This window comes from Leptonotus elevatus, chromosome 13, assembly GCF_054856555.1.
Source record: "Leptonotus elevatus isolate MCC_2025b chromosome 13, RoL_Lele_1.0, whole genome shotgun sequence".
NCBI lineage: Eukaryota > Metazoa > Chordata > Actinopteri > Syngnathiformes > Syngnathidae > Leptonotus > Leptonotus elevatus.
Genome location: NC_141251.1, coordinates 19,592,281 through 19,606,399, shown reverse-complemented (window position 1 = coordinate 19,606,399; position 14,119 = coordinate 19,592,281). Strand labels below are relative to the sequence as shown.

Genomic DNA, 14,119 nt, shown 5'->3' with positions numbered 1-14,119 from the left:
TTTACAGTGGTGCATCTAAAAATTTCAATGTTCCTTCAGTTGAATAAAAAAAAAAAAAAAAAAAACGAATTTTCAAGAAAAATACACTTGTGTCACAAAAAGTCAGAAGTCAAATTGATATCATGCATGACGTCTTATGAGAGATCTTAGTCGGTTTTATCGGCCAATATTTGCCCTTTTTAAAATAATCATTATCGGCCGATATACACGCCGATATATTCTTACTTTTTCACGGAACATAAATGTTTAATGTTCAGTTTTGGGACTCAGAATCACTTAGAATGATATCCTTGCACCGTTTGCCCACTAGATAGAGCTCTGACTCCACTCAATCCAATTACTGTACTAAGTCCCCCACCCAAGACAATGACCAATGACCTGTTGGCCATTTATTACGTAACTATGCGTGAACACTAGCAACATTGCTGTTCCAGCAGAAACTTTGTCCTGACCGCCAGCAACAAGAAAACTGAAGAAACACACCAAAAAAACATTTTGCGTTTCTTTTTATTTGCTTTACTTTGGCAGCAACTGATGGCACTTAAAGTGGGCACGCCAAGAGTTAAAAAAAAAAAAAAGTTTTGTTTTACAAGAAGATGGAGCTTAAGGATTTCTTATGCATCTTAATGAGATGCCCGTCTCTCCCGTTTGCCTCAGCGGGGGAATCATCACTGCTGTGTCTTTTTTTCCCCTTTTTTCCTTTTGCAGTCCTGTCGTGTCCCATCAGCTTTGGCAGAGCCCGCATGACGTTCACTCCCATCTGCTGGTTGCTAGGTGCCCATGTACAGCATCAAATGATTCCAACAGGGCAAAGTGTGTTTCATGCATCCTAATTCTTCCCACCACCTTTTTTTTTCCCATCAAGAGGCCTCTTCCTGTGTTTATTTGTTTTTAGATGTTTTTAGTCTTCTATGAAAGCAGAAAAATGTATACAGAGCCCTTATCGATAAGGATGCGTGCAGGCTGCAATGCTATGCTATTTTTCACAGAGTCTAGTAAGACAATGCAAAAATGTGGCCTTTCCCAGCAATAAATGTGTGTTAACATGGAGGAAAACATTGTGAAGGGGCGGCGGGGGAGATTCTATCATAGAAAAGGGGCAGCAGATGTGAGTGACACTGTGATGGAACGCATAGTTATCATTTGTATATTAAATTGACACATATATAGTACACAGATACAATAATATAATAATAGGGTAAATGCCACCATCAGTGTCGTTTCTGGCCACTGATGGCCGCGTTCCAACACTTGCACCCCCACTCCTGCGCCACCCAACCGCCCATTGGCGGGAGCGCGCAGGGCGTCTCAACTCTCTGAAATGCCCAACCGAGGGGGACAAAGGCGGAAGCGCAAGAACTGGGACACGGCCCGCACTTCGCAAACAGGAAACGGAAACAAAGCTGATGTGTGAAAACCAGGAAGTCAGAAGTCCTGCCTCCTTCGAGGCATATACCCCATTGGATCACACAGTAAATAGTTAACATTTGTTTTAATCAGTACAAAGCATAAATACGTTTAATTTAAATTTGATAGGCAGCCTTGAAGTCTGTTGCTTCCACGTTCTGGAATTCACATCTTATTTTAGCTTTAGTGGACATACCTACAGCGCCACCACCAGTTAGTGGCTAGAAATATATTGCATCAGTATTAAACTAAGCACTAACATTGAAAATGAAACTGAAGTTGAGCTCAACTCTCCAAGTATCCGCGGCGCGGAAGACCGAGGTTCGATTCCCCGATGTGGAGGTTTCGCTTTTTCATTTTTCCTGATAAAATTGACAGTGATGGGCATAAGCCTTCCGTCTGACCACCTGCAACGTTTCCTAGCTTTGGGGGAAACTTCAGCTAACTACCTACCTACCAAGTGGCATAACTACAACAGCAAAAAAAAAAAAGAATAAGCAGACTAGTAATGAAACTAATTCATACTTGTAGAGCTCCGTGATTTGTACTCGTAGAGAAGAGGGCGGGCTCTGGAGGATTCGGGCGGGCTGAAGCTAAACCTCATTGGTTCAGCGAACGACAGTGGGTTGATCTCAAATGACACCACGTTTTTATCATTATTATGCACAAGTCCGAAATTCCAAACAGAGTAGCCACACCAGTTCACGCGTCATTTTGGAAGAAGAGGACGTCCCAGGCGTGAACATTTCAACATGGTTTAATACATAAACACAGTGTGGAACCGATTAAACGTTGGTTGACAGAATGGGTCAGCATATTCATACAATAAAAAATAATAACTTCCTAGTTGAGTCGTTGTCAAAACACAGCCACTGACATTATATGCAATCGGTTAAACGTTTAGCTTTATCTTATTAGCCAGAAAAAAGCTAACATTTTGTCACATCTTAATAGTGGTAATACTGATAGACACAGACATTGTTCATAAACGTTTCCATTTGTGTTTTTATTTGTGAATTTCACTGCAAAACTTGTTTTAACAACACATGGGATACTGTATGTATAGTATAGGATTTGAAATAAAAATGGCAAATATGTCATCATGAACTCACAGTCCAAAGGTAGACTTCAAATCTTTAAATGAAAATCGTGACTTCAATGTGTTCAGTTTTCGTGACAATTAACATGAGATGAGCTAGCTAGCACCGGATTACGAGCTATGATTGTACAATAAATCTTACCTTCATACTAAAACTTATTTCTTTCTGCCCACTTTGAGGGCTCTGCATGTCAACCAACGTTTTAGCTGTTCCACAATGTGTTTGTGTATTGAACCATGTTGAAATTTTCACACCTGGGACGTCCTCTTCTTACAAAATGAAGCGTAAACTGGTGTGGCTCTCTGTTTGTTTGGAATTTTGGACTGATAAAAACGTGGCGTCATTTGAGATCAACCTACTCCTCTAGAGCCCGCCCTCTTATCTACGAGTACAAATCACTGAGCTCTACAAGTACGAATCGGTTTTTACACCATCTGTAACGAGAAATTTGGTGCAAAAGTCACGTGACTGGACAGCAGCAGAAAAACCACTTGTGACTTCTAGTGGCGACTTCAAGTTGTCATTTCTACAGGTACAAATCACGACTTTTACAGATACAAATTGACACTTTTTTCTAGGTATTTTTTATTTTTTTTTACAGGTACAACGTACTTTTGCACTATATTTACCTCCATACAGCTGCAAGACGATCAGTGTGCTTTGCTTGTACACGATGTCGCAACAGCAGGGGAAGGAGGGAACGGAGGGCTGAGATGGATCAAACCATTTTCTAATTAAATGGGGGGGGGGGGGGGGTACTGTATTTTTGTTGTTTAAATATTACTTTTAAACTCTATGCTTTATATACATACTATGTAATTTTCTAGCAAAAATAACATACCGTAAAAATATATCTATATACACAAAAATGTTTGGGTTGCTTCAACACCCCCCAAAAAGGGCTAAATACGTGTCTGGTTGGCACGCCCGAACCATCGCGATAAACGATGTCTCGCGAGAGGAATGAGACTCGGGTTCGATCCCAAACCAAGCGTAAGTAAATATCACTTAAATAATTCAAATGTTGATTTTGGAGTATTTTACATTCAGTATTAAATCGAAAGCATTAAAAAGTAGTTTTATTTGATTATTTTTATCTGATATGAATACAAATCAAAACAAGTAATTGTAGGCATATTTTTCATTCTATTTTGGGAAACTATCAAATCTGCCATGTATTCATTTTTTAAGATATGCATAAAAAAATTATGTTATTTTTGGTCGAAATTATATTTTATTTTTCATTTTGTTCGATATCTTATGATATGAAAATAAACAAATTAAAACAAGTAATGAATTTGTCATTCTATTGTTAGGATGCTGTAGCAAATCTGACTTGCTAATTTCTGAAAGATACACAAACATTTTTGAAATGTTATTTTCAGTGTAACTTATACAGTAGTAGCTTTTATTGTACACTTTAATAGCCTTAAAGTTAGACATAATTTTAATTAATGGCCCTTAATTTTAGCTTTATTGTATTTAATGTAAACTAAAATGACTGAATAGAGAAAACAGATTGCAATTCAAGTTTAAACTATTTTTATTCACAGGACATCCACATTACCTGACTCTTCAGGGATAAATAAATCATAAATAAAATTGAGATAAATAGGTGAAAAGTTTTTTGTTTTTTTAAGACATTCCTGTTATAAAAACATGACACCTCCATCACACTGAACAAGAATGAACATAAGAAAAAAAACATACGAGTGAACATTGAAAAGGAACATTACACCAATACAGAATGCACAGTAGTACACAATATTTGACATGTCTGTACATTAACAGTGGCCTGTGGCCAGTATGTCTTTGTTAGGCTACCCTGACTGGGCCTGTACAACTTTTATAAATAAAGATGAGATTATCATATTGTTGTTTTACTATTTAATGTTTTGAGTTCTATCTACTGAAATCTTTTGGATTCTATACAGTAAAATTGAACAATCATCATAGATGTTGTATGCTGAATTTTTTTTTTAAGCGTGAAGTTACATCTTTTCACAAGGACTGGCTTGCATGTTGAAATCCGTCATAACATGCAAAAAAATTACTAAACAGACAGAAGTAAAAAAAAAAATCATCAAGGCTTAAATAAAACAGTTATAGAGACACTAATATTCATTGAAACCTTATTGGCTTAACACAGGAACCTCTTCTAAAAAAGGATACAATAAAATGCACACAAGCATCCCCATATACATCCATTGCAGCCACTTTGTGTCACAGAAGGGGAATGCTTGAAATGGTAACCAGTAATGCCCTTGTACAGAGCAAAAACTTTGGAAAAAAGGGCTGCATGTCAAAAACACGTTCTGTACTTGTGTAGCCTGACTTGAAGACTTGGTTGGAGGTGCCCTTGAGCAACTGTTTTTTCCAGCAGTGACTTACCCGTGCCATAGCTAATCCATGCCCGACTTGCATATGGCTTTTTTTGTAGGTCAAGAAAGTTGGCAAGATGTTTGTGAAAGCATTTGGGCAGCTTCTCTAGCCACTGCAGATTGCTAACCCGTGTTTGCAGCAGACCTTACAGAAGAGTCGTGAAGCCAATGCCTCCCGTGCAGACGATTTCTCGTGACCGCGTCACACCAGCGGACGCTACATGGTTAAACAAAAAAATTTAAAGAAGTAATTTAAATCTCTCTTTAAAATGTTGCATCACGTGTAGTACAACATCAAAAGCACCTGCACCTGAAGCTGGAGACAGCCATGGGGACACGGCAGCTCATACATGACCTTGTGCTCGTGCTTACAAATGAAGAAGGAATGGAGTTTGGGGACAGACAGCAGCACGCCAAGATACTGAAATGCATGTAACACATCGTCATTTCACAGTCATTCAAAGCAACCCGTGTTTTGCACACAGTAGCTCACTTACCACAAACATGATGCCTGCGACTCAGTAGACCATGAGACTGTGGCACAAGGAACTGAAAAAGAAACTTGAAGTTATGTTAGAATCTAAAGGTCACTTTGACAATTAATGTGCGAGTGGTGTTAGTATAAATTAACGGCGGTGACATGTTTCTCTCATATGCTAATGCAATGCACAGTGTTTTTAAAGCTACATAAGAATTTAATGTATAGATTTGAAAGCAAACATCTGATTAAAGTTACAATTACAATTTGTAAAAATTTGATTTTAGATGAAAAATGTAAATATTATTAGAAGTAATTTTATAGGATTGAAAAACTACAATATTCAAATTGACCTACATTTCATTAAAAACCAAATATGGAAGCAATGCAATGAGGTGTGAAGCGAACATGCTTGTATTCTATTGTCCATGTTTGGCAAGTACTAAGGAGAAAAAAAAATAAGTACGGTACTCACCATTCTTGAGGACGCGACCATAACATGGCCATGCACGTCAGAACATACAAACGGAACATTTCAGGCGAGGTCTAGACTATCCAGGCAGGAGGCACAATTCACCGAGCAGAACAAGTTGTGTGTCACTGTTACCAAAACCTGTCACTGATGCCGCCGACACCACGGATCTGGAATGAGCTGCTCCTTTAGATCTTGTTCTGCAGATTGGAACGATGGACCTCTCCATGTCCTCCTCCATTGCTAAGGACATGAACATTTAGACTAGGCAAAAAGTCACATACCTCACTAAAGTTGCAAAAACCAACAGAAAATAATAATACAGAGGCTCCAGAATAGAATGCCCCGAAATTTGACTGGTGGCATTTTGATCCTAAAATTTGAGACTGTGCAGGTACATTTTTCATCTACATAGTCGTGTGTGACCAGAAAGTTTGATGGGGTTTTATTTAAAAGACTATTCTTGAAAAAAACAACATGCTTGCTAACACACCTCTGCTCAATACGTCAGACCACTTATTAGTAATATAGCGAAAAAGAGTAGAATGAATATATTTACTTTTTACTTGGCAAGTCACCCCTAAATTTTCAGATTAGAGGCCACTGTGCTCCTAGTGGAAAAAAACTAACTAATAATAATACTATTAATAGTACTAAACTACTATTAATAACAACAACAACTAGTTTGGAGTCCTGTATGATGATGACAAACTTCAAAGGACTACACCATGGTATTTTAAGCCCTTCCAAAGTTAACTATAGGCATATAATAATAATAATAATAATAATTCATTTAATTTATAGGCGCCTTTCAAGACACTCAAGGTCATCTTACAACACAATAAAACAACAACAAAAAACACTACAATAAAACAAAACATAATACATAATTAAAAATAGCGAGTACTATGACAATGTTAAAGTGAAAAAGCAGTCCGAAAAAGGTATGTTTTAAATCTGGTTTTAAAGAGTGTTAATTAATCAATATTACATATGTCAGGTGGTAGTGCATCCCAGAGACAGGGGGCAGAGCGGCTGAAAGCTCTGTCTCAGACGGTGACCAGGTGGGCAAAAGGTACGGAGAGGTGGAGGCCAGATGAAGATCTGAGCGAGCGAGCAGGTGTGGCAATGTGAAGAAGGTCCGTGAGATATGGAGGAGCAAGTTATTCATGGCCTTAAAAGTGCAGATCAGTATTTTGTATTTGATGCGGAAACGGACAGGAAGCCAATTAAGTTTTTGCAGGACTGGAGTAATGTGGTGCATGGAAGTGGTCCTTGTAATAATGCGAGCAGCAGAACTCTGGAGAAGTTGTAATTTTTGAAGTGATTTGATGGGGAGACCAAACAGAAGAGAGTTACAATAATTCAGGCGAGAAGTGACGAGGCTATGAACAAGGACAGCAGCAGTGTGGGGTGTGAGAGATGGGCGGAGACGATTTATGTTGCGCAAATAGAAGTATGCAGATCGGGTGATGTTGTTTATGTGTGACTGAAATGAAAGTGTACTGTCAAGGATGACACCCAGACTTTTAACCTGAGGGGATGGGGAAACAGAGAAATTGTCAAGTGCAAAGGAAAAACTGTCAGTTTTGGCTAAAGTGGACTTAGTACCTATCAATAGGATTTCAGTTTTGTTACAGTTAAATTGAGGAAGATTGGATGAGAACCATTGTTTGAGTTCGGAAAAACAATAATGTTAAAAACAATAATAATAACAAAAATAATAATAAAATCTTACCTTTAACACAATCGTGATGTAATTTCTTATGAAATATGAGTTATTTTGGTGGCTATTTTTCTTACCCGGAAGTCAAACGCTCGGTTCAGTAAAACCCCGCCTCTCCCCCTGTGGCTGCCGCGCCCCTCTCATGACATCGTCCGCGCAACGCCCAAGAAACATACAGATAGGTTTTAAGCCGATTTTTAAAATGGGCTCTAAATATCACGGGCTGCTAGATCTCTGCGTTTGGTCACACAAGCCATTAATTCTTGAATAAACATTTGAAACAAAACGGGTCCTTGACGCAAGAAATCGTGGAAGAGGAGGGGGGCAGAGAGGTTAGAGGAAAGAAGGAGGAGGGGAAAAAAGCACCACAGCGGATCGCAAATCCGCGCACTGTTGCTTATGGGGCGAGCGCACTATCCACGATTACATCATCCATTCATTTAAATGTGTCAGCGCAAATGTTTAACTTGTAGTTTACACCGGTGTCAGCCAATTGATTTTAAGAAAGCCAATTGTCATTTCATTGCACATTGCAAATGTGAAGAATAATTGATTGCTTTGAATTCATTTAGACAGAATGTTTATTGATAAACGCTACTTTTGTCAATATCCCATGGAGGGAGGTCTCAGAGAAAGTGCGTTTAGTCCGCATAGGCAGTGCGGGGCCGCACGCAATGACGTCAAACTGTGCCAACAGCTCGTTTTCTCTGGTTGGGAGGGGCTGGTGCTTGGAAAGCAGAATAACCTACAATTTCTCAAACAGGGGCGAATGGAGGGAAACACTCGTCTTGTTTTTGGTGAGGAATTAGCATTTTAACATGGCTAAAAGCTCCAAAAAGTAGGTTTTTCATGTTGCAGTCCCTTTAATTTATAGAGTACTTTTACACTTCCAGGTTGGGGGAACACTTTTCAGAAATCTACTGTACATTGAAATAAAATGTTGTTCACCACTAAACATATCATACTGTCACATATAAACAGGAAATTAACACACAGTTATAATATTCATGTTTAATACAATTGTGCGAGCCTTTCATACACAACAAAACAGAAATAACAATTTAAATAGGCCTACTGTATAAGTAAATAATGTATAAATTTACTCTACAGTACAGCCCCTGTCTCTTATCATTCATATGTTATGATAAGATAGCTCTTTAAGTCTTTTTTTTTTTTACATTCATTCACACACACACACGTTTAGTCAAACCACTTCAAATCACTACCCAAACACTAGGCAAAGATGCAAAGCATGCCAGTTAGAAATTAAAGTTAATCCAGTTGCTTCATAATAGACAAATTATATGAGCATTTAAGCACATAAATACAACGCAAATAAACGAGATTTTCATTCAAACCACCTCATAAGAATTGCCGATTTGCATCAGTTTATGTTTAAAATAGCTCATGGACAATACAATTTAACTACAAAAAATATGACAAATCTTACCATCAAATCGCTTAGTGAGACGTTAAAGTAGAAAAATCCAAACATTGCTGCACAGCTTGCAACAGGTGGCGTCGCGATGTAAACGAATGCTTATAGACCGCGTCTGCGTCCTGTTAACTTTGACCCTGACCAAAACGTGCCTGCAGCGCCACCGCCAGTCAGTGGCAAAACAAAAAAATATTGCATCGGTACTGAGTTTAAGCACTACCATTGAAAATGAATAGGGAAAAGTTAAGGGCAGTTGAGCTCAACTATCCACGCGGCCGACGCAAATGTTCGATTCCCCGACGGGGAGGTTTCACTTTGTCATTTTTTCTGATAAAAAAACAAGCCCAAACAAAACAAAACTGTACAGCTGTGTTCAATTACTTAACTAAAAGTAAATATTCAGTATTATTGTAGTCAATAAAGACCTATGAATCCACTATGGTATCAGAATATAAAGTAAAGACTATAAAAAGGACAATGGTAGAAATAATGATAGCTATCCTCGTTAGTATAGTGGACAGTATCTCCGCCTGTCACGCGGAAGACCGGGGTTCGATTCCCCGACGGGGAGGTTACATTTTTTCATTTTTCCTGATAAAAAACACTGGTAGTGTAGTAGCAATACCATTGAAACTAAATGGGATTCGGTTTAGGGCTGTTTAACTTAACTATCCGTGCTGAACGAGACCCGGATTCGATTCCCCGACTGGGAGAGTGTAATTCTCTCCTTATATTTCTGGTCAAATTGGACAGTGTATTGCTCCATTTACTTTATTTCTTCTTTAACGCCATTAATTTTCAGGCAAACAACTAATAATTTATCAAGTTTGGACGCATACGCGAAGTAAGCCACCTGGCGGCTAACGATGCTAAAAAGTAAATACTGCTTATTCGCGTTGTATTTATTCACGAAACCAAATAGAAGCCAGGTTTAGAGTTTTTATTTAAGAGACATTTTTGTTTTCTTACACTGCTAAACCAAAGCTACAACCAAAACGGAGTCAGTGGACAAGTAAACTACCATGACGGATTAGAGCTGTATCTGAAATGATGCATGTATAAAAGCGAATGTTTCTCATACTCATCTTATTTAGTTGTTTTACACCACTGCAAACTACAGCTACAATAATTATCAAAAGCAGATTTTTTTTAATGAAAGGGGTGGCGCCCATTAGATTGTACACCAAATATTAATTGAACAAAAATGTCCTTACTTTTTACTTACGGCTGTCCATTTTCTACAAAAGGTGGGTGGCTACACCTTGACTGATCGCTATCGCGAGCTACTCATCGGGCACGTCCACACGTTAATACAACCGTTCGTTCATGCACATTTCAGGCTAGCCGTACATTGTGTTAAGGCCCGAAGCATCGCGATAAAAAGAATATCTCGTGAGAAGATTAATTATATAAGTAATTATGTAAAGTAATAAATAATGTAAATAATATTATTATTAATAATCAATAATGTAAATAATAAATAATAATGTGAATAATAAATAATAATGTAAATAATAAAGAAAAGTAAATTAAACGTAAAAATAAATAATAAAAGTATTTATTAAGACAATGAAAGCATGACATGACAAAAGTGCCTTTATTTGTTTATATCTGATAGTTTGCAATTTCAGAATCAAAACCAGCTTTATTGGCCAAGTATGTAAAAAAAAAACACACAAACACAAGGAATTCGTCACTCTAGTATTACAGCAACACACAGCTATAGCAACAACAACACACAAAAAAGAACATTTAGGTAGACACTGTTAATACGGTAATGGTGTGAAATAGTGATCCACACTATTGTTATAATTTCATCAAAACACTATGAAAATACAATACAAAATTGACACAATCACATTAAGGCTTTTGGCAGCTCTGCCACCATACATATAGGTTGACCATCTATTTAAGTAATTGTTGAAACTAATGAGCTGCATGCAGAATATGAAATTTCTACATTTGATTTAAAAAAATTCCTTACTTTTTCATTCCAGCGAACCATTTTCTATGGGTACGTAGGCTACACCTTGGACAGGTCACCAGCCATTCACCGAGCGCATCTAGGTAACAAACCATTCACGTTTATGGCCGATTTAAAGTCTTCAATGAACCTAGCACGCATGTTTGGAAAGTGGAAGAAAGCCACACAAGCTAGATTCAAACCATGACCTGGCAAATGATGCTAAGCACTCGTCTACAGTGCCACCTCTTTAAAAAAATATAATTTTCTATGAACATACAGACAAGGTTGTTAATGCTTTTGGAGATTTCAAGTTTCTCCATCATACCTTTTGTATGTCTACGATTGGAATGAAATTGCATTGCAAACTATTAGCAACTGGAATAAATTAGATTTTCATGAGCACAGTTTCATCTTCTAATATTCCCTTTTTAAAAAAAAGTCTCATTGCCAATACACGAAGACTCTAAATAGAGTGATTCAATTTCATGAACAAAATGCCCCCTTCAGTGAAGAGTGCGGCCCATGTTTCTTCAATCAGCCGAGCAAATTTTTATTTTGGATTTGACTTTGCATGATGCCACTTCCAAAAGTACCATCGTGACTCATTTACATACTTTTTCAATTGCAGGCTGACACCAAATTGCCCCTTGTGGGAGCACGGTGGTTTGATGGAGTCTCTGCATATTGCAGGCCAAGTCGACCAAATTGTGATTAACTTTATTTGTAATAAAAATAAAATAAAAGATTGTACGAGATCAGGTTTGGATTGCCTGCTGCAAATCCGACACTTGAGTTATTTTGCCATTTTTGAGTGAGCGTACGCCTTCTCCCCCCTGCGCTCATTGGTATTCCTGTTCATATTAGCCTCTTCAATCAGCAGCAGAGAAGCAGTGATTAATGGCAGCAGAGAGAGCAATCTCCCAGTGATTCATTAAACACGACTGGCGTGAATAAAAAGGAAGATTTGCTCATATTTCCGCTCAGACTCTGAAAAATATCGTCCGGCGCTGGTGAAATGTATAATTTATGGTGTTGTTAGTTGCTCTCATGTTAAGTCCACTGAGCAGAATGAAAGCCAAATTAGTGTGAATAACAGATGCTTCCTGTTTTAGTGTGGAACACCTCATTTACTGCCCAATCTCACACTTAAATAATGAAAATGTAATACGGTACTGGGGATGGTTTGAGTGATTATCCTATTACTAGCTAATGCTGGAATCTAGAAATCAAGACATGTTGTATGTTTCAAGCTTTTCTTAAATCAAGCAGTATTATAATTCCACATAAATACTCAATCTGATTAAGTCATCCACTGCTCTACGCACATAAAGTTAAGAAGTAGCACCAGGCAAGAATGTCAACATAATTCAGTTTACTTTTAATTGTTTTTCATGTCATTTGTTTATGACAATGTTTGAAGATAATTTGAAAACATGAATATTCTAATGTGCAGTCTTCAAACTCAGGTTCCGATAGATGGAAAAAAGAAGGGCAGGTTTGTAGGTAGGCTTTACACAATTAAGATTTTGGAGCCGATCAGTGATCAGTGAGTTTAAAAAAATGGATAATCGATCACCAATCAGAAGATGGACCAATATATCTATTTAAACAACTTGTTAATTTACTGTACAGTCAACTCCTGCTAATTGACAGGGAATGGAACCAGCCCGGCCCACAAATAGCCCACATTTGTGTATAATTGTCGGCTATTGAAAAGCATTGAGAGAAAAAAATAATGATTAAACATTTCTCTTAAAAACACAGATAAATATTCAAGACACTTAATATAGGGCAAACAATTATACTCCAACTCCTAAACCCCCCCCCCCTCAATTATTAAAATATATATGGGGGTGGGGGGGGGGGCACTGTCTTGTACCATTATTTCTGCAACTAATTGTTACACTAATACAAGGTAATAGTGAATGCATTTATACAATTAAGCCTTATCCATAATAAATACTTTCTACAGTTGAGTAGGGCACGTCATATTGTTAATGATTGGTTATAAAAACGTGCTATTATTCAGTATCATATTAAATTATTTTGTACAATAAAGGCCTTACCTCCAATCAATGCATTGTCATTTCTGCAGTTGAGTGTATAAACAGCCTCAGCCACTCTAGACAAGTCATAGAACAAATATGCAATTATTTAACAATGTTATAATGAGGACAAATGGTATAGAAGATGGCCAGATTGGTCGATATACTTTTTTTGTACTGGTCTTACCCTAATGATTACCTGATACTTTTTGCGGTTGAATAAATAAACACCCCAGGCCACTGTATGAGGAAATGGAAAGCAATCTGCGAGCATGATGTTACATGATGTTAAATGATGTTATGTGGCACATCAAACCAAAATATTATTGGTGGACAGCAGATGACAAGCGGACTCTTGTATTCCATCTGAGCCATTTATAATCCCAAAGAGACGTCATTCCATTTCAAACATTAGCTGGACAAAACCAGTATCTCAAGATCCAAATCCCCTCTGAAACCCCCCAACCAGCATATTAACACAGATTGATTTCAATCAAACATTAGTCCTGCAAATGTGCAACGGGCCATCGAGCTCGCGTCATTACTGCCGCTCTTTTGCCAGCTAAGAGACGATCAGATATGACAGGGGCGGAATTAGCTTTGTGCTGGCTCTGTCACTCTCATCCCAAACTGCCGCCGGGTGGGTGGGAGCTTTCTGATTAAAAGGATATATGGTATAGTACGTGCACATTAAAGACTCTCTCTCTCTCCCACTTACAGATCATACAATTGCCACAGCACCCCATATGTGCGTCACTGTGATGCTGCAATGGATGCCCTGAGCTGCTCCTTTCTTGAAGGAGAGTGCTCATATGAGGTAAAGCCAGTCATATAGAAATCCTGCTTTGTCACCTCCGTCTCCATGCAATGAATACACAGCGGAACAAAGCCAAAGCCTGGCTCTGGAATGGTGTCTTTTGCGCCGAGGTGCCTGCTGTCTCATTGAACGGTGTTGAAAATCAATAGGCTCTGACCTTACCAAAGTCAGAGGCCATGCTGAGGACCCCATCACGCAGAGTACACCCCCACCCGCCATCCACCATTTCGAGCACTACTGACTAAACAATTTTGACACGTTCAGCAAATTTACATCACAGATCATTTGT

At 38.1% G+C, this 14,119-nt stretch overlaps 1 long non-coding RNA gene and 1 other non-coding gene across 3 annotated transcripts; one reads left to right on the top strand and one right to left on the bottom strand.

Moving 5' to 3' along the window:
- Positions 1–4,032: 4,032 nt before the first annotated feature.
- On the bottom strand, positions 4,033–9,132 carry LOC147164133 (uncharacterized). Of its 2 annotated transcripts, none has more exons than XR_015096791.1 (4): positions 9,015–9,132; positions 5,386–6,081; positions 5,193–5,309; positions 4,033–5,105 (listed from the first exon to the last, which is right to left on the bottom strand). It is a non-coding gene; the product is annotated as an uncharacterized LOC147164133 (long non-coding RNA). The 2 variants fall into 2 exon arrangements; XR_015096790.1 differs by having other exon boundaries at positions 5,199–5,309.
- A 369-nt stretch (positions 9,133–9,501) lies between these two features.
- On the top strand, positions 9,502–9,573 carry trnad-guc (transfer RNA aspartic acid (anticodon GUC)). Its single transcript has one exon. It is a non-coding gene; the product is annotated as a tRNA-Asp (tRNA).
- Positions 9,574–14,119: the final 4,546 nt, after the last annotated feature.